We start from the raw sequence: 19,733 nt of genomic DNA, 5'->3' as shown, positions 1-19,733 counted from the left end.
AAGGCTACCTTTGAGTAAGTGTTGGGGTCCTGTAATAATACCAAAACCAGGAAAGGATATAACCAAAAAAGAAAACTACAGTCCAATATTCCTGATGAACATAGATGCAAAAATCCTTAACAAAATGCTAGCTAACCAAATCCAACAACATATCAAAAAGATAATCCACCATGATCAAGTGGGTTTCATACAAGGGATGCAGGGATGGTTTAACATACATAAGTCAATAAATGTGATACACCACATAAACAGAATTAAAAACAAAAATCACATCATCATCTCAACAGATGCAGAAAAGGCATTCAACAAAACCCAGCAATGTTTATGATTAAAACTCTCAGCAAAATCGAATACAAGGGGCATATCTCAATATAATAAGAGCTATCTATGACAAACCCACAGCCAGCATAATACTGAATGGGGAAAAGTTGAAAGCATTCCTTCTGAAAACTGAAACAAAACAAGAATGCCCACTCTCACCACTCTTCTTCAACATATTACTGGAAGTCCTAGCCAGAGCAATCAGGCAAGAGAAATAAATAAGGACATCCAAATCAGTAAAAAGGAAGTCAAACTGTCACTGTTTGCCAATGATATGATTGTTTACCTAGAAAACCCTAAAGTCTCCTCTAGAAAGCTCCTAGAACTGATAAAAGAATTCAGCAAAGTTTCTGGATACAAAATTAATATACACAAACCAGTAGCTCTTCTATACACCAATAGTGACCAAGCTGAAAATCAAATCAAGAACTCAACCCCTTTTATAATAGCTGCAAAACAAACAAAAAAAAAAAGTAGGAATATACCTAATCAAGGAGGTAAAAGACGTCTACAAGGAAAACTACAAAACACTGCTGAGAGAACTTATAGAGGACACAAACAAATGGAAACACATCTCATGCTCATGGATGGGGAGAATCAATTTTGTGAAAATGACCATATTGCCAAAAGCAGTCTACAAATTCAACACAATTCCCATCAAAATATCACCATAATTCTTCACAGAATTAGAAAAAACAATTCTAAAATTCATATGGAACCAAAAAAGAGCCCACATAGCAAAAGCAAGACTAAGAAAAAAAAAAAATCTGGAGGCATCATACTACCTGATTTCAAACTATACTATATAAGACCATAGTCACCAAAACTGCATGGTGCTTACACAAATAGGCACGTAGACCAATGGAACGGAATAGAGAATCCAGAAATAAACCCAAATGTTTACATCAACTGATCTTCAACAAAGCAAACAAAAATGTAAAGTGGGGAAAGGATACCGTTTTCAACAAATAGTGCTGAGGTAATGGGCTAGCCACATGTAGGAGAATAAAACTGGATCCTCATTTCTCATTTTATACAAAAACCAACTCAAGATGGATTAAGGACTTAAATCTAAGATGCAAAACTATAAAAATTCTAGAAGATAACATTGGAAAAACCCTTCTAGACGTTGGTTTAGGCAAGGAGTTCATGACCAAGAACCCAAAAGCAAATGCAATAAAAACAAAGACAAATTGCAGGGACTTAAACTAAAGAACTTTTGCATGGCAAAAGGAATAGTCAGTGGAGTAATTACAGTAACCTACAGAGTGGGAAAGAATCTTCACAATCTATCCATCTGACAAAGGACTAATATCTAGAATCTACAATGAACTCAAATCAACAACAACAACAACAACAACAAAATCCCATCAATACATGGGCTAAGGGCAAGAATAGGCAATTCTCAAAAGAATACATACCAATAGCCAACAAGCATATAAGAAAACACTCAACATCACTAATGATCAGGGAAATGCAAATCAAAACCACAATGAGATACCACTTCACACTCATTAGGATGGCTATTATAAAAAAACAAAACAAAACAAAACAAAACAAAACAAGTGTTGGCCCGGATGTGGATAAATTGGAGCACTGTGCATTGCTGATGGAAATGTAAAATGGTGCAGCCACTGTGGAAAACAGCATGCGGTTACTAAAAAGCCATTAAACATAGAATTACTACTTAATTCAGTAAGTCTACTTCTCAGTATATCTACATATCAATTGAAAGCAGGAACTAAGACAGATATTTGTACACCCGTGTTCATAGTAGCATTATTCACAATAGCCAAAAGGTGGAAAAGAACCAAGTGTTCACCAATGGATGAATGGATAAACAAATATGGTATACACATAATTAATGGCACTGAAACACCTTCAGCCATAGAAGAAAGGAAATTCTGACATGCTCTATATAATACGGATAAGCCTTGAAAACGTTATGCAAAGTAAAATAAGCTAGACACAGAAGGAAAAATATTTCATGACTCCACTTATATGAAGTATGTAGAATAGGCAGCTCATAGAGACGAACATAGGTTAGAGGTCACAGGGACTGGGGGTTGAGGAGTTGCTTTTTACTGGGTACAGAGTTTCTGTTTGGGTGAGTTAAAAAGTTTTGGAAATAGTGGTGATGGTTGTACAACATTATAATGTAATTAATGGCACTGAATTATACACTTAAAAATGGTAAAATGGCAATATACCATTGATCATACATATATCATATTGATCATATATATTTCACCACAATTAAAAAATAGTAAAAGCAAACCCTATCCACAAAAAACATAAATGATTAAAGCATTTAAAAATATAATAGTGAGTATTTATCTGATCTTTAAATGGGAAAGGTAATTCAAAGGATAAATCAAATAAGAAACTCATAAATGAGAATATTAACAGAAATTGTCCAAACAGAAATTAAAATCCCTTTAATTTCCAAAAGGGTGTATAACAAAATAAAAATGCATCCAGAAAGACATTTAAAAATTATAACATTTGACAAAAGGTTAATCCTTAAAATATAGTATTATATCACATGCACATGTATGTTTATTGTGGCACTATTCACAATAGCAAAGACTTGGAACCAACCCAAATGTCCATCAATGATAGACTGGATTAAGAAAATGTGGTACATATACACCATGGAATACTATGTAGCCATAAAAAAGGATGAGTTCATGTCCTTTGTAGGGACATGGATGAAGCTGGAAATCATCATTCTCAGCAAACTATCGCAAGAACAAAAAACCAAATACCACATGTTCTCACGCATAGGTGGGAACTGAACAATGAGAACACTTAGACACAGGAACGGGAACATCACACACCAGGTCCTATTGTGGGGAGAGGGAAGGGGGGAGGGATAGCATTAGGAGATATACCTAATGTAAATGACGAGTTAATGGGTGCAGCACACCAACGTGGCACATGTATACATATGTAACAAACATGCACGTTGTGCACGCGTACCCTAGAACTTCAAGTATAATAAAAAAACATATATATAGTGTCATATAATTTAATAAAAATCACACCACATCCACAAAAATTCATGGGCAAAAGCAAAATGTGATAATTCACCAAAGAGAAAATACTGTTATTTAATATTTTATGCTATTCAGCCTCATTGGGAAAAAAATAGATTATAATTTTTAAAATGAAATATTTCTTCCCAATTATCATGAGAATATCCAGGACTGGTGAAAGATTATAAATTTCTCCAACAATTTTTGAATACTTTTTAATAGTATGTACCAAAGAATGTTTGTATTTTTTAAAATAATAATTTCACTTCTAGGAACTTAGCTTAAGAAATGTTTCCCTGACTGCAGCATATAATTAAGAATTATATTCATTTTACATTATTTAAAATTCTGAACAATTGGTAACAGAATGAACAATAGGGTATTATTTTGGAAAACTACGTTTCATCATGTTAAGGAGAAAAGCCAGAAGATAAAATTGGATATAATGTAGGATCACAATTAACTAAGTGTGCATGAAAATACGGCGACATTTTTATAGCTATTGGTGATACTTTGGCCCCTTTTTTCTTTTTTGTACTTCTCAAATTTTCTATAATTAACTGTCATTTTTGTAATGAAGAAGAGAACTTAACCAATGGTATTATATGATAAGATAATGACTTAGAAGATCTGAAAGAGTACTATTTATTTTGATTCTTTGGAGGCAAATAAAATAAAAAAAAAATTCTCTCTAAGTCAAAATGATTTGGGAACAAAATGAAATCCTGATAGAGTAAGAGGGTATGAAAATGTCTATTTCAAGAGACCTGGCTTCTGACTTTTCTAGAATCATGTGTAGGCAACAATTATTACCATTATTCTTGTAGACTCAGTAGGTTAGTCTCAAAATATGTAATCTGATCTTATTTGCTTGGATCCCATATTTATGCAACAAATATTAACCGAGCCCCTACTCTGTGTCTTAGACTGTTACAGAGGAAAAAAAGAAAGTTTGTTAATAATAGCTGTTGCTTATTGAGTACCTACACGAATGTTGGGGTGTTACAACTCTACAAGGTGGAACTATGATTCCCTTTTTACCAAGGAGGTAACTAAAGACCAGAGAGGAACTTGGTCCAGATCCCATAGCAATAAAGCAATGGACGTGGTTTTTAACCCATCCCGCAGTCTTTCAATTGCTCCATGCCATCATGTTTCCAAAATAGAGAGTGATGGCATTCCATTACAGAACATAGATACATCCTGCCATCAGCAGTCTTATGGCCCGAGGCTTTGCTGTGCTCTCTCCCCTGGCATACTCCCCCGTGCTATGTGCCCCTCCCACCTCTGAAGTGCAAATGTGCCAGCTGGACAAAACACCTAGATCCCCAAGAAGGGTGCGGAGCAGGCAGCTGTCTCCCAATGTATGCTGGTCTGACAGGTTTGCTTTGGTGCCCAGATCCTATCAAGGTCTTGAACCTCTCCTGAGGGAGAGTTGTTGACAGAAAGGTATAGAGGGATAACATATTTGTCAGCAAAATCACTAAGGGATAAGCAGAGCTCTGCTGGCAGCCCAGTTTCTGTGGGATAAAGAGACACATGCCCTTAGTTGATTATGCACACAAAGCAACCAATAGGTCCAGGCTTTCTGGCTCTCCCTCAGCTTAATCAGACTGAAAATCACTGAGGTATTAAAACATTTTGGAGAAACTCAAACAACTCAGCCCTCAGGTGCCTCATCTTGTAAAGTTTGCATGCTGAGCCAGAACTAAATAATTTCCAAGGTTTCCTACAGTTCAAGGAGCTTGTGATTTTGTTTGCACAAGACTTGGTAAAACATTTATCATTTAATATTAAATTAAAATCTAAGAAAATACTGTATTTCTAGAATGGTCCCAAATAGATTTAAAATAGTTACATTTTCATAGGAAAAAGGCTGGGAGAGATTTCTAAAATTATTTACAATGTGTGATCATAGGTGATGTAAATTTTTTGCTTATTTCTCTTATGGGCCTCGTTAATTATTAAATGTCTATATTGTTTAATTATTAAGTGTGTATATTGTTTAATTATTAAATGTCTATATTGTTTAAGCAGTTACTTTCAGCTGAATGCAACCTAACTAATAGAAGAGATTATTTTAGAGTGTTTGGGGAAGGGTCTCTGAGCAGGTGACATTTAAATGATGTGAAGAAGTGAGCCATGTGAAAGAATAGGGAAGGACATTCTTGGCAGATTGAACAAGAACAGATTGGTTTGTTCCAGGACAGCAAGAAGGAAGACCAATGTGTCTGGGGCACAGGGAGGTGGGAGATGAAGTCACAGGGGCAAGGTAGATGGCAAGAGTGAGTATGGGTTAAGAACCAGGGCTGGAGAGGGAGGCATGGACTAGACCACAAAAACCTTGGAGTTGTACCATGTTCTGTGATTCCAGGTACAATGGTAAGTAAGCCATGGCTGGGCTTCGAGTACAGTGACATGTTCTGATTTTTGGTTTAGAAAGTGAACTGCTGAAGGCTGAAAGATCAGTTAGGAGCTATTGCTGTAGTCCCTGTGTAAGATGATGGTGGCTTGGACAGAGTGTCAGCCATAGGGGTGACAAGAAGCAGTCAGGCTTTATTGATAGATTGGATATGGGGTGTGAGAAGTAGAGAGGAGTCAAAAACGACTCCCAGGCTTTTGGTCTGAGCCACTGGGTGGACAGTTGTGCCATATGCCAAGAGGATAAGACTGCAGGAGGAAGGAGCTTCGGATGGGTTAAAAAGAAAGTTTTGCTTGGACATACTGAGTTTTAAATGCCTATTTGACAACCACATTGATATGCTAAGGAGATAATCGATGGCTGCATCTGGAACTTAGGGAAGATATATGAGGCAGAAATATACATATGGGTGTCATCAGCATAGAAACGGTGTTTGGAACTAAGGGACACAGATCACCAGGAGAAGGAGGTAGAGAGAGAAGAGAAGAGCCTAAGGCTGAACCTCAGGTACCCTAACACTTACAAGTGCAGAAGGAGGAGCCTGGAGAAAGGGCTGTGAAGAAGTGGTCAGTAGGGTAGGGAGAATGAGGAGGGTGTGGGTTCTTAGAAACATGTGAAGAAAGTGTTTTCAGGAGGTGGGAGTAACCAGCTATTCCAAATGTTGCTCAAAGTTTGCATAAGACAAAGATATGGCATTGTCCATTGGATTTGGCAAAATAAGATCCATTATGACCTCAAAGAATGTGCTCAGTGGCATGGATTAAAGAGAAAAAGAGAAGTGAATCAATGAAGATGTCAAAACAGGCTATGTTTAGGAGCTTTGTTATGAGGGCACATGGGGGAATGGTTCAGTAGGTAGAGAAGAATGTGGAGTCCTGGGAGGAGCTTTTGAAGACAGAGAAATTGGAACATGTTTGCATGCTGCTGAGGGTAGTCGAAGAAGAAATCCATGATGTAGGAGAGAGAATTACAGGGAAGAATCCCTGGGAAGGGGTTGAGGAGATGGGGTCTGGGCAAGAGCAGTGAACTAAATTTGGATAGAAGATGGGTCAATTTATGTATGGAGCTGGAGGGAAGGAGGCTGCATGGGGACAGATGTAGCTGGGCTGGGAAGTTAGTGGTGGGAATATGAGGCTGTTCTCCCTCATTTTTTTGAGACAGGGTCTCACTCTATCGCCTAGGTTGGAGTGCAGTGGTATGATCATAACTCACTGTAGCGTTGAACTCCTGGGCTCAAGCAATCCTCTGACCTCAGCCTCCTGAGTAGGTGGGACTACAGGTGTGCACCACCATGCCCAGCTAATTTATTTTTATTTTTTAGTAGAGACAAGGTCTCCCTATGTTGTCCAGGCTGGTCTTGAACTCCTGGGCTCTTGCCTTGGCCTCTTAAAGTGCTGGGATTACAAGCGTGAGCCACCTTGCACAGCCAGTTATCCTTTCTTCTGATCGATTTTGCTGTCTCCATGAAATAAGAAACAAAGCCACTGTATTCGAGTGGGAAAATGAATGAACTAGGGTGGGCAGTTTTCAAACTTTTTGGTCTCACGACCCCATTACTCTCTTAAAAATTGAGGACCTCAAGGAGTTTTTGTTTGTGTGGGTTATCTCTATCCAAATGTACTTTTTTTAACTGAAAAAAAATTAAATTTAATTATACATTTTTAAAGTAAGAGTGTTAATCCCATTACATATTAGCATGACTCATTGCATTAAAAAATAACTATTATCCAAAACAAAAAAATCAATGAATGTGGTAAGAACCAGGGCTGGGAAGTGAGTGAAGTGGCAGTTTTACATTTCTTTCCCAAATTATTTTAATGTCTGGCTTAATAGAAGATGGCTGGATTCTCATAACTGCTTCTGCATTCGATCTGCTGAGATGACACACTTCCTATAGCCTCTGAGAAACTCCACTGTACACTTGTGAGAAAAGGAGAATGGAAAAAATAAATAACTTCTTGAAATTACTATGAATATTTTTAGACCACACAGGCCCCCTGAAAGATTCTCAGGACCCCGTTCACACTTGGAGAAATGCTGGACAAATGAAAGGTAGTAAGATTGCTGGGAAGAGCCTGGGCTCAAATTCAGGTTTGTCTGACTCCAAGTTCATGGAAGAGTATCAGAACAGTGAGCCTGGGTTGACCAGCAGCCTCAAATAAGGAAACATGGTTCTCAACTCAGTCAGTAAGTTAATGCTGAAATGCTGTGGTTCAAACACCTCTTGTGGTACAAAGACCAAGAGGGATCAGTTTAACCAGGAATATTTCAAAGGCTAAAATTTTCTTGAAGTTTCTATAATCTCAGGAAAGGAGAACCCTGAGGGTGGGCATAGCACTGGCTCGGCTGGCGCTGTCTGGGGCTTAGAGCTGCACTTTGTGTTTCCAGCTGCAGGTTTTGATTTCTTTTCTTTTTTTTTTTTTTTTGAGGCGGAGTCTCGCTCTGTCACCCGGACTGGAGTGCAGTGGCCAGATCTCAGCTCACTGCAAGCTCCGCCTCCCGGGTTTACACCATTCTCCTGCCTCAGCCTCCCAAGTAGCTGGGACTACAGGCACCTGCCACCTCGCCCGGCTAGTTTTTGTATTTTTAGTAGAGACGGGGTTTCACCGTGTTAGCCAGGATGGTCTCGATCTCCTGACCTCGTGATCCGCCCGTCTCGGCCTCCCAAAGTGCTGGGATTACAGGCTTGGGCCACTGCGCCCGGCCAGGTTTTGATTTCTTTTGGTTCCATTCTATTTAACCACTCTCGGAAGGCCCACTGGATAGCAAGCCCTGTAGGAGAAGCTTGTATGTGGCTGCTCACTCCTTACACACTGTAGGCAATAGGGAAACATTTTTTGAACAGATTGACCCTAAGGAAGCAAACACGCATGGGGAGCCCCATCCCATCTCTTCAAAGGGCTCCCTTGCACTCAGCAGACCCCTGCTGCAACCAGGGGTATAGAGGAGTGTCTGAGGATGTGGGAGCAATGCTTCTGCTGACCTGGTCTCTTGGAAGCTCCTACCTACCCAATACGACGTCCTGGGGTATCCAAGCCACCTTGAGTTTCCTTTAAGCGTTATCAACAATCTCCTTCATGTTCAGGTCTGGGGTCAGGATTGCACCTGCAGGCGCAGCTGAACTTGGGAGTTCACTTTGCATTACAACAGGAAAGATGTTGATAAACCCTCAATCTTCATTTCCCACACAGACTTCACTACCATTGGTGTATTTCTTCTATCAATTCTACTGGAAGGTAGGGAGCAGCATATCCACCCCAAAGGGAGAAAAATACTACAAATGCAGATTTGGGATGACGAAAAAAAGCTCCAGCGAGGGTAGAATTAGGGTCTAGCTCCACCCTTTGTGCAACACAGTGTCATGTGACCTCCACAAACATTGGGACTCGTTTTAAAATGATGTGCTCAACCCCGACCCTTTCTGCTGTGCGCTTACTGACTTCCTTTGTCTGCAGTGATTCAGATCTGGGTGTTTACTTCATGAGCTCAGCCAGTAACCTTGAAGAACTTGAGTTTCCTCTACTATCCTCTTAACCAAAACTCCTTTTTCCTTCTCCAGGCTGTTTCCCATATAAGGTTCATGACCCCCAGGGAGGATGAAACTGCCTGCAAGGTTTGTCTTCTCTCCTGTTCACTGGTTACTCAGCCAGGCGGATTCACGGGCTTCTCAAAGGAGCTTGTTTATCAGAAGCTTGTCTAAGACACCACGTCTTCCAGAAAATCTCACCTGAGTCACCAACAGATTCCTCTAAGAATCTGTAAGCCGCTCCTGACCAGCAGGAAACCCCAACAGAGGCAAAGAATAGCAAAGTGAATATTTTGTCAAGAAAAAATGAGAGACTGGGCGCAGTGGCTCATGCCTATAATCCCAGCACTTTGGGAGGCCTAAGTGGGCAGATCATTTGAGGTCAGGAGTTTGAGACAACCTGGCCAACAGGGTGAAACCCTGTCTCTACTAAAAATACAAAAACAATTAGCTGGGCGTGGTGGTGGGTGCCTATAGTCCCAGCTACTGGGGGGCGCTGAGGCAGGAGAATCACTGAAACCCGGGAGACGGAAGTTGCAGTGAGCTGAGACCGCACCACTGCACTCTAGCCTGGGTGACAGAGTGAGACTGTCTCAGAAAAAAAAAAAACAAACAAAAAAGCGAGAAAGCGCCCATTTAGATCACTCAGACAAAAGATTTTATTTGTGCCAAAATGTTCCACAAGGCTTCCAGTTTTCACCACATAACTTGACAGTCATGCAAGACTTAAGTATATTTTCAGCTATCCTTTCTCTTTCATTTATTTCTGTTTAATAAGCTCTCAGTCCATTGATTCTAGTTAGTACATTGTGTATCTTTTTAATCACTTACCTTCAGTGAGCATCTTTCCATGTTGGTAAATACCAGTGCTACTACTATTACTATATGACACTTACTGAGTACTTACTCCACGTCAAATCCTCTGCCAAGCATTTTCAAGCATTGTCTCATTGCCTTCTTGCCACAACCCTATGAAGATGCTGTGATTGTCCTCATCCAATGGAGGAGGAAGCTGAGGCTGAGAGCAATTAACACAGCTGTGAGTGAACAGGTAGGGTTTAAAGCCAGGCAGTATGATTCTGGAGCCTATGCTTTTAATCACTGTTATTTTACTCTCCTCCACTCCCCAAATATACTGCATTCTTTTTCTGTGATTGTATTGTATTATTCTGTTTTAGATGTACTATGATTGATTTCACCAATGCTGTGATTACGCTTCAGTTGGTTTTAGTTTTCACTACTACAAACAGTGTTGCAACGAATGTCTCTGTGGGCAAATCTTTACAGGTCACGAATGACCCTTTCCTTAGGACACATATTGCCAACCTGATCTCCAGAAAGGTAGTACATGCCCATCATATTGTATGAAAGTACCCTTTGCCCTCCACCCTTGACACTGGGTTGCGTCCCTTTTTAAAGTATTGCTGTTACGATCGAAGAAAAAGGCTGTCGCATTGTTATTTCAGTTTGTAAGCTAGAACACTTCATTGCACATTAGCTGTATTCCTCAGGTGTATTTCCTGTTCATGTCCTTTGTCCTCTGAGGTTTGTCTCTTTATCACAGATTTGAGAACTTTTTGTATATGTCTTATATTTTTAGAATTAATAAATTTAGGGCATAAATCTAACAGAAAGAAAAGCAGACTCATTCTGTGTTTTGCATAGCATCTTACATCCTATCCTTCCTCTATAATGATAGTAAAACATAAGAAATGATTCCTGTGCCCAGAGGTTGAAAGCAGGTCCATTTTAACAAACTCACTTGGAAGCATCCCCTTTCTCCAAAATTCTCCTCCTGCTCTTCAGTCTCAGAGGAAGGGAAGATGTTGGAGAGGAGCATAAAAACTTACTCTGGTCCGGGCGCAGTGGCTCACGCCTGTAATCCCAGCACTTTGGGAGGCTGAGGAGGGCGGATCATGAGGTCAGGAGATCGAGACTATCCTGGCTAACATCGTGAAACCACGTCTCTACTAAAAATACAAAAAATTAGCCAGGCATGGTGGTGGGCACCTGTAGTCCCAGCTACTCAGGAGGCTGAAGCAGGAGGATGGCATGAACTCGGGAGGCAGAGCTTACAGTGAGCTGAGATGGCACCACTGCACTCCAGCCTTGGTGACAGAGTGAGACTGTCTCAAAACACAAAACAAAACAAAACAAAAAAACAAAAAAACCCACAGCAAAACAAAACAAAACACTCCGTAGGAGCCACGTCATCAGACAACTGGCTTGAGCAGGTCCTATGCCGTCTTTTATTGATAATGATGAATCGGGAGCTCCCAGGCCTGGTATGTGACTTTTGGATGTGATTCTAAGTGGAGTTGTCTTGTTTATACTTATTTTCCCTTTGTTATTATTTTGGCATTATCATGGATAATTCCATACTTCTAGGGTGTAATTCCAGTGTAACTAAACTTGAACAGCCCAATATCACACAATTGATTACATACAGCATTTATTTCTAAGTATTTCAGGTCTACGAATGTGACCAATGCCTGGGGGGCTTGAGAGCTAATTCAGGTGCCACCCTGCTGGTCTGATGGTTCAAGAGGGCTGCTCACACACAAACCATGGGGTTCATGGGATGTCGATCTTCAGTGGGGTGTCGTTCAGAGCTGGTGGGCTGGGTGGGACCAATGGCTTGGTGCTTGAATCTCAGGCCTCTCTTAGAAGTCTGGCCTCTCCACCCATGCCCCAGAGATCCCATAGGTCCCTATTGTTCTGTCCACAGTCTCATGGACCTTTGATCCCACCCGCCACAAGAAGAGTCCTCAGGAATCAGGCTCTGACATGGAGTGTGCAGGCCATATATGAAGCAGCGGGGACAGCACCTGTAGAAGGGAAGGGAAGGAGGCAGGAGAGGGCAGAGGGAGAAGTGGAGCTGTGATTCCCATCCAAGGACAGCCTTGGCCAGCTCCACAGGGAGCTCTGCAGCAGGAGGGCCTTTTTGAGTTGGCCTGAGTTGGTCAAGATAGCCAGCTCTCCACTCCCATAATAATCAGCCGTGGGACCTGGGACAGGCTGGGAGGGGTTTCAGTGTGGGTGGGGCACTCTCTGATCCAGACCCTAAGGCTCTGATGGCTGGAGGCCCCCGGAGGCAGTGCTTTCCCCAGCAGGGCTGCAAGTGTGGAAGGAGATGGGGTCAGCATGCCTTGCTGTCCACCACACCCCTCCTTTCTCTGATTCTCCTGCGCTACTAGGTCTTCTTCCTCCAGGCTGTCTGCATCTCAAAGAAATCTTGTCTTGACGCTTGCTCTCATTCCTTCCTTCTGCTTCTAGGTATGCCTCTGTTTTGGTATCACCACAGCCCCTTCCAATGTGGTGTGTCCTTCCACTCTACTGAAAATATTCCCCTAATTCGCCAGAAGTCCAGGAGCCCAGCCTGTCTCCCCTGACCCACCTCTGACTTCAGCTGCAGCTGGGAGACCATCCCTGGCATTTCAAGGCATCTGGATTGGTCATGGGCAAAATGCCTTCTGCCAAGTCACTGGCTGAATGTGTAGGGGCTGCCAGTCTTGCAGGGGGTTGGGGATGGCTTTGTCCTGCCCTGATACTCCACAGGTGAACACTTGATCCTAACCTGTCCTGGCCTCACTCAGGTGTTCACTAGGGACAGCGGGCAATGCCAGGACACAGTTTTGTCCTACTGATGTAACCAGGTCACTGCCCCAAGCAGAGGGTGGCCATGGTCATGAGGAAGCCTGGGGGTGGTGCGGGGAGTTGGGGGCAGGGAGCAGGCGGCCTAGAACTCATCCGAGGTTTTGGACTGCAAGACCATGTGTGAGTCGCGGCTTCAACTACCTGGCCTGTGCCCGGTTGTCCCATGGGATTCAGTTGCAAAACACAAATCCAAAATTAATACAAGAATTTCAAGATGGCAAATGCAGAATGATAAGCCCCAAGCACGAGTTCCTCTTGCAGCTTCCAGGTCTGCCAACTCCTTTCAGTCTCAGTCTCAGGTTTCTGGGTGCCAGGAGGGCAGCTCTGCCTGCATCTCCGTCATCTCTCAGATTCGACAGGCCCAAAGCCAAACTTCATATTCATCTCCGAACTAGTGTTACCCCCAAAACCTGGGGTTTGTTTGCCTGATGAGTAACAACTCTCGGTGAGAATTCAGGTTTTGCTCAATAGGATTTTTATTCCTAAGGTAAGGAGAGCACAGGAATACTTTCCAAAGGAGTGCTTCCCCGGAGAAAGAGACAGGAGGGCTTTATGGGGCGATGGAGAAGGGAGAGAACGCGTCATGGCATGTGGAGGAGGGGTCCCGGTGGCACAGACGCAGCGAGTCATCACGCCAGCATGTAGGTCGCATGTTCTGGTGATGAAGCTGTGGCTCCTCCCAGGGCGGAGATGCTAGCATCATATGGAAAGTTCACTCTGTAAGTTGCAGAGGTCTGTCAGGAGCCGGTTCCAATGACTAGGTGACCTCATTCCACTCAAGGTTTGGGAGAAAACCGGCTGCAAGGCAGGAGGCTGTAAAACAGGCCAATTGCTTAAGTCAATTAAATTTCTAAGGTCCCTGGAGACCCTCCCCATCTGCTTACACTACTGTCAAAGGTACCCCCATTCACCCAGGACAGGTTTTAAACTGGGGAATCATCTGTGTTTTATTTTTCAGAAGAGTGTTATTGATAAGCACAAAGGTCAGTCTATTGGATTTCCAACCTCCTTCCTACACACACACACACACTATACCCCCAACATATACATACATTCACACCAACACACACATTTACACACTCCCACACGAATACACACTCCCACACACACGCACTCACACACATTTACACACACACATTTACACACTCACACAGGCATAGACACTCCCACCATATATGCACTCACACACAGTTACACACGCATTTACACACATATGCATACACCACACACATGCACTCACATACATTTACACACTCACACATGCATACCCACTCCCACACATACATGCACTCACATACATTTACACACACTCCCACATGTACATGCACTCACATACATTTACACATACACACATTTACACACTCACATGCGCATACACACTCCCACACACATGCACCCACACACATTCACACACACATACACACATTTACACCTGCACCCACATTTACACACACATACACATTTACACACTCACACACTGCACACTCACACAATGCACATATACACCCACACACACATTTGTATATTCACACACTCACACACGTGTACATATACACACACACACCCCCCACACACGTACACATTCACACACTCTCACACACACACTCACACCTCCCTTTGATTCCATGGGTCCTGGCATAAGCCAGAACTTGACTCCTATCTCTGTGAGTGTGGTCAGAAGCAGGATGGACGGAGAACACTTTTTTTTTTTTTTTTTTAAGACAGGGTCTCTCTCTCTCTCTCTGTGGCCCAGGTTGGAGTACAGTGGCACAATCATGGCTCACTGCAGCCTTTACATTTTGGGCTCAAGTGATCCTCCAATCTCAGCCTCTTGAGTTGCTGTGACTACAGGCATGTGCTACCATACCTGCCTTTTTTTTTTTTTTTTGTAGAGCTGTGATCTCACTATGTTTCCCAGCCTTGTCTCAAACTCCTGGGCTCAAGTGATCCTCCAGCCTCAGCCTCCCACAGTGCTGGGATTATAGGCATGAGCCACCATGCCCAGCATGAGGACAATTTTGCTGATGACTGCCTTGCTCATGGTCACAAGGATAAATTCCACATGCCTGGGAGTTATTGTTTATCCTGTTTTAGGCTTTTAAAATATATTATCACTTGAACATCATTAGGAATTACTGTAAAGTTATATTTGTATTGAAGTAAATCACATTATAAAGACTTTTTGAAGTGTGAGTTTTTGCTGGTGTGCACCCTTTTCTTTCTTTACCTTCTTCTCTTTTTTCTTATAATAATTTTGTATCAAATTTGACTTCAATCATTTTTTGGTTCTTATTTTTCCGTGAAATTAGACTTTTGGAGCTTTTAAAAGGGAAGCATACTTCGAGATACTTTTCTAACGTCATGGCTCCCGAGGGCTCTTCTCTTATCCATGTGGGTGTGAACAAGCCTGGGGGCTGGTATTGAGATCTTCTGGGTCTGTGCCTCTTCCACATTTTTCTGGACGTTTCCTTTCTGCTGTCTCTTCTGCACCCCCACTGTTCAGGTTGAATTCTGATCTCTGCAGTTTATTCTGAGAGAGTTTGAGGGGTCAGCTTTGAGAGCATATTGCTTGCTCCAGCCGCTCAGACCTTAACTAAGCACAGTTGCAAATGCCTCCCGGCTCTGAGGAGAAAACTGGGTTCAGGGTTTTCATTCGGCCCCCCACCTCCCTCTCCTTCCCCTTGCAGAGCCCATGCTGACCCTGTAGCTACTGGGTGGTTCATCTCTATCTGCTGGTATTTTTCAGGTTCCTGGGGTTTTGGTTTCTCCATGTTAATATTTTTGTGTGATGGGAACGCTTCGAAAATTGTGCCACCCTTGCCAATGTCTTCCAGTATCCCCTCTTTATACTCTGGAATCCTCTGCCACCCTTAAGAAGAAAGGCCACTCAACACCGTAACATTTCAGAAACACCTTTATCATCTATTTTTATTTATTTATTTTGAGACAGGCTGGGGAGCAGTGGCCCAATCATGACTGACTGTAGCTTCAATCTCCAGAACTCAGGTGATCCTCCCACCTCAGCCTCTCGAATAGTTGGAACTGCAGGCAGGCACCACCATGCCCGGCTAATTTTTTTGTGGAGACAGGTTTACGTCATGTTGTCCAGACGGGTCTCAAGCTCCTGGCCTCAAGCAGTCCATGCGCTCCCTTGCTCGCATTATTTGCTGCCTGTCCCAAGGAGAGTTTTTGAACCTCTCTGAGCCTTGGTTTCTTCATTGGTAGTGAGACTTGCCCCTGCTACGTCACAAGATGGCTGTGAAAATGCAATAAGTTATTGTCGAAGAAATCACATTCCAAATTGTACAATTCACAATGTAGGATCTTGCTATTATTGTCATTAGAGCTCATGATCAGTCTGAGTATCCATCTATGCTTAAGGCATAACTGAAGTACTAGGGACAATGTTTGTGAATATATCACTGTCTTTGCTCTTTGTGGCTTCCCCCCAGTTGCCTCCAGGAGGAACAGGATCATTACAACAAGAATGCCAGGACAAGAATCTATGTCCAACTTTTGAGATAGAAAGGGACTTTTTTTTTTTTTTTTTTAGTTCTCAACTTTAATATTGGAAGCTAGGCTTTGGAGAGAGACCAAAGTATTTTCAAATATCAAAAGCCCAACACTGTGGGCAATATCAAGATGTTTACTATGAGTCAGGAATAGAGGGAATCTCAATCCCTCTACTTCAGTCGTGATCTATTGGTCAAAGTATCCACAAGTCTTCCGGATTCAAAGAGAAAGTACAGAAACACCACTTCTCAATGGAAACAATGTTAAAGAATGTGCAGCTATGTTTTAACATGTGTCTAGGAGTATGGCTTTATCTGAACGCTCCAGGGAAGGTAACCAGGCTGAAGACCATTTAGGAGCAGGGAGGGCTCTGCAGTCATGATGTCATGTAAGAGCCATGTTGTGACTCAATAAGGGAAACCACCTGACTCTTAAAGAGCTAAGAGAAGACCATGAGTTCTCCAGGTGCAGAGGCCAGCAGAAATCACCAGCAAGGTTCCCCGGGACAGACTCACATGAGCCACACCTCAGGTAAATCCTGCCTGGACACACTCAAAGACCAGACCCACTGCCCGTCAGCCACGTCTCCACGAGGATAGATAGGAGTCCAGGGAGTCCTGCTGCAACGTCCAGGGGCACTCTCAGTTGCCCCAGGTGACATCTTGGGAAGGAGGCAGGGTGCTGCCGTTTGAGCATACTGAATATTTCATGGATGGAGCCTCTTTTAATAGAAGGTAATTAATTAAACCAAAGAAGGCAAAAATATTGTGAATTAGCAACCTGTGTCTCCCCACTGGGGGTGTGGGGCTCCAGAGAATGATGGAAACAGTGACGGAGAGTAAGGAAGCTGCATTTTTCGGCTGGGCGTGGTGGCTCACACCTGTAATCCCAGCGCTTTGGGAGGCCGAGGCAGGCAGATCATGAGGTCAGGAGTTCGAGGCCAGCCTGGCCAACATAGTGAAACCCCATCTCTACTAAAAATACAAAAAGTTAGCCGGGCGTGGTGGCGGGCACCTGTAATCCCAGCTACTAAGGAGGCTGAGGCAGGAGAATTGCTTGAACCCAGGAGGCAGAGGTTGCAGTGGGCTGAGATCACACTATTGCACTCCAGCCCTGGGGGGCATGCGAGACTCCATCTCAAAAAGAAAAAAAAAAGTTGCATTTTCTTGTACATCTGAGTGGAGTGAATATGCAACACACCAGCAAAGGACACTTGCACATATACTTTTTTTTTTGAAGTGATGTCACAGAACTTCTGCAGCAAGGTCATGACAGGCCATGCAGCTTCCAACTTGGACACTGGAACATCTCAGTCTTAAGCTGCATGTAGGAAGTCCAGTATCCTGAGGCCACCATGTTGTGAGGGAGCCCAAGTCATGTGCAGGGCCTTGTGTTGGCGCTCCAGTCAGCAGGCTCATTCTTCTGGTCACCCCAGCCCGGGCACCGCAGATGTGAGTAAAGATGTCTCCAGATGGGCCGGGCGCGGTGGCTCAAGCCTGTAATCCCAGCACTTTGGGAGGCCGAGATGGGCGGATCACAAGGTCAGGAGATCGAGACCATCCTGGCTAACATGGTGAAACCCCGTCTCTACTAAAAATACAAAAAAATTAGCCGGGCATGGTGGCGGGCGCCTGTAGTCCCAGCTACTCGGGAGGCTGAGGCAGGAGAATGGCGTAAACCCGGGAGGCGGAGCTTGCAGTGAGCTGAGATCCAGCCACTGCACTCCAGCCTGGGCGACAGAGCGAGACTCCGTCTCAAAAAAAAAAAAAAAAAAAAAAAAAGATGTCTTCTCCAGATGATTCCAGCAGGTGCAGTCACTCCCAGTCAGGTATCCCCAGCTGAGGCCTCAGACATGGAGGGGCAGAGACAACCACCCTCCCTTTTTCCCACTTTGACATACAGAAACCTTGGGTGAAATCAGATGGGTATTCTTTGGCACTGTTAAGTTTAGGGATGGGATCACAGAAGAGCAGGGATGGCATTGTTCTTGCCAGTGTGTTCTCAACCTCATGACATACCCGGTGCCTTCAACCTCCCTCAACCCTCAATGCTCAATGTGTAGCTGCAAATTTAGGCCAATCTACCTTTAACAGAACACTGAAAAAACTTGGCTGCTCTATCCCTCACTGGGGGCCATTCTTGCTTAGACTGTTGCAGTCAATTTGAATGCTTTTGTTCAAATTAAAGTAAAAATGTCACAATTTCACGTTGTGGAGAGTTTCTGATTACCTTAAGGTAATCCTTATTTTTTTTTTAAAAAGGAATTTGGTAAACAGAAATGCAAAGCAAACACACACACTCACACACACACACACACACATCAAGGTCATAAATTCTCTCAATGCCTAGCGCTCTGGGGAATTGGTTGTGTCTGACATGACTAGAGTTAGGTGAGACAATGGCCAACACTCCTCAGTAGAAGTTCTTCTACTGAGAATTTAGGAGAAAGAAACAAAGTACTGGACCCATCTGAAGCAGCACCTCTGCCTTGCCGTGTACAGAGTCCGTCCCCCCGCTCCCCATGGGTAGCCTCTAGTTCCCTGCCCTCAGCTGAACTCTTCACTCTGCTTTTCCCTACATTGTTTTTCAGTTTTCAGAGGGATTCAATGGACACAGGGTCTGGAGAGACTTGGGTTGTCAGTTCAACCGTGTAATTGGATTGTAGAACGGAAGAGACATGTGGGATGCTAGGGCGAGAGAGGAGGGGAGCTATTTTCAGAAAGAAAACCCAGTTCAGAAGGCAAGGCTGGAGTCCTGGGCCACAAGCTGAGTGGAGTGACAGTGACAGGAGAGTGGGACTGGAGTAGCCACTGAGGTTGGGGAGTGGTGGGAAGCAAGGCTGGTGAGCGGGAGGGACAGTACCAGGCTTCAGAGCATGACAGAAAGAGATGAGAACCAGGGCAGGCTCAAGCCAGCCAAATCAGCGACTCCACAAACACAGGTGGTGAGAGACTTCTTCTCCCCAAGAGCCATTTCCTGGAACTATTTTTGAATCCCCAGTGAGATGTGAGATTCCAACGTCTACAGAAATTAGATAAGCATGGACTATAACATCCTCCTCATCTCCTCAACAGGGGTGTGCTGGTGAGCAGGCCTGCAGGCCCGAGCAGGGGTGTAATGTGTCTGTTGATGGCGGACCTGCCTGACAAACCGCAGACAGCTCTTGTTCAAAGCCAGCGTTTTTAGGCAACGCAGTGGGGTCCTGCCTAAGAGGCATCCCCTCAGCCTTCCCATTTCAGTCTGATGCAGTGGGGAA

General features: G+C 43.5%; 2 long non-coding RNA genes across 2 annotated transcripts in view; one reads left to right on the top strand and one right to left on the bottom strand.

The window, feature by feature from the left end:
- Window positions 1-9,682, top strand: part of LOC117068377 — a 94,675-nt gene extending 84,993 nt beyond the window's left edge. The window contains exon 6 of the long non-coding RNA XR_004431094.1: window positions 9,341-9,682. This is a non-coding gene — a long non-coding RNA (uncharacterized LOC117068377). The remainder of the gene's footprint in view (window positions 1-9,340) is intronic.
- The window catches only part of LOC117068378, a 92,957-nt gene that overhangs the window by 46,147 nt on the left and 27,077 nt on the right, over window positions 1-19,733 (bottom strand). The gene's annotated exons all lie outside the window — the stretch shown is intronic.

This window comes from Trachypithecus francoisi, unplaced genomic scaffold (genome assembly GCF_009764315.1).
Source record: "Trachypithecus francoisi isolate TF-2019V2 unplaced genomic scaffold, Tfra_2.0 Lachesis_group21, whole genome shotgun sequence".
Taxonomy (NCBI): Eukaryota; Metazoa; Chordata; class Mammalia; order Primates; family Cercopithecidae; genus Trachypithecus; species Trachypithecus francoisi.
This window is presented reverse-complemented; position numbering and strand designations above follow the sequence as displayed.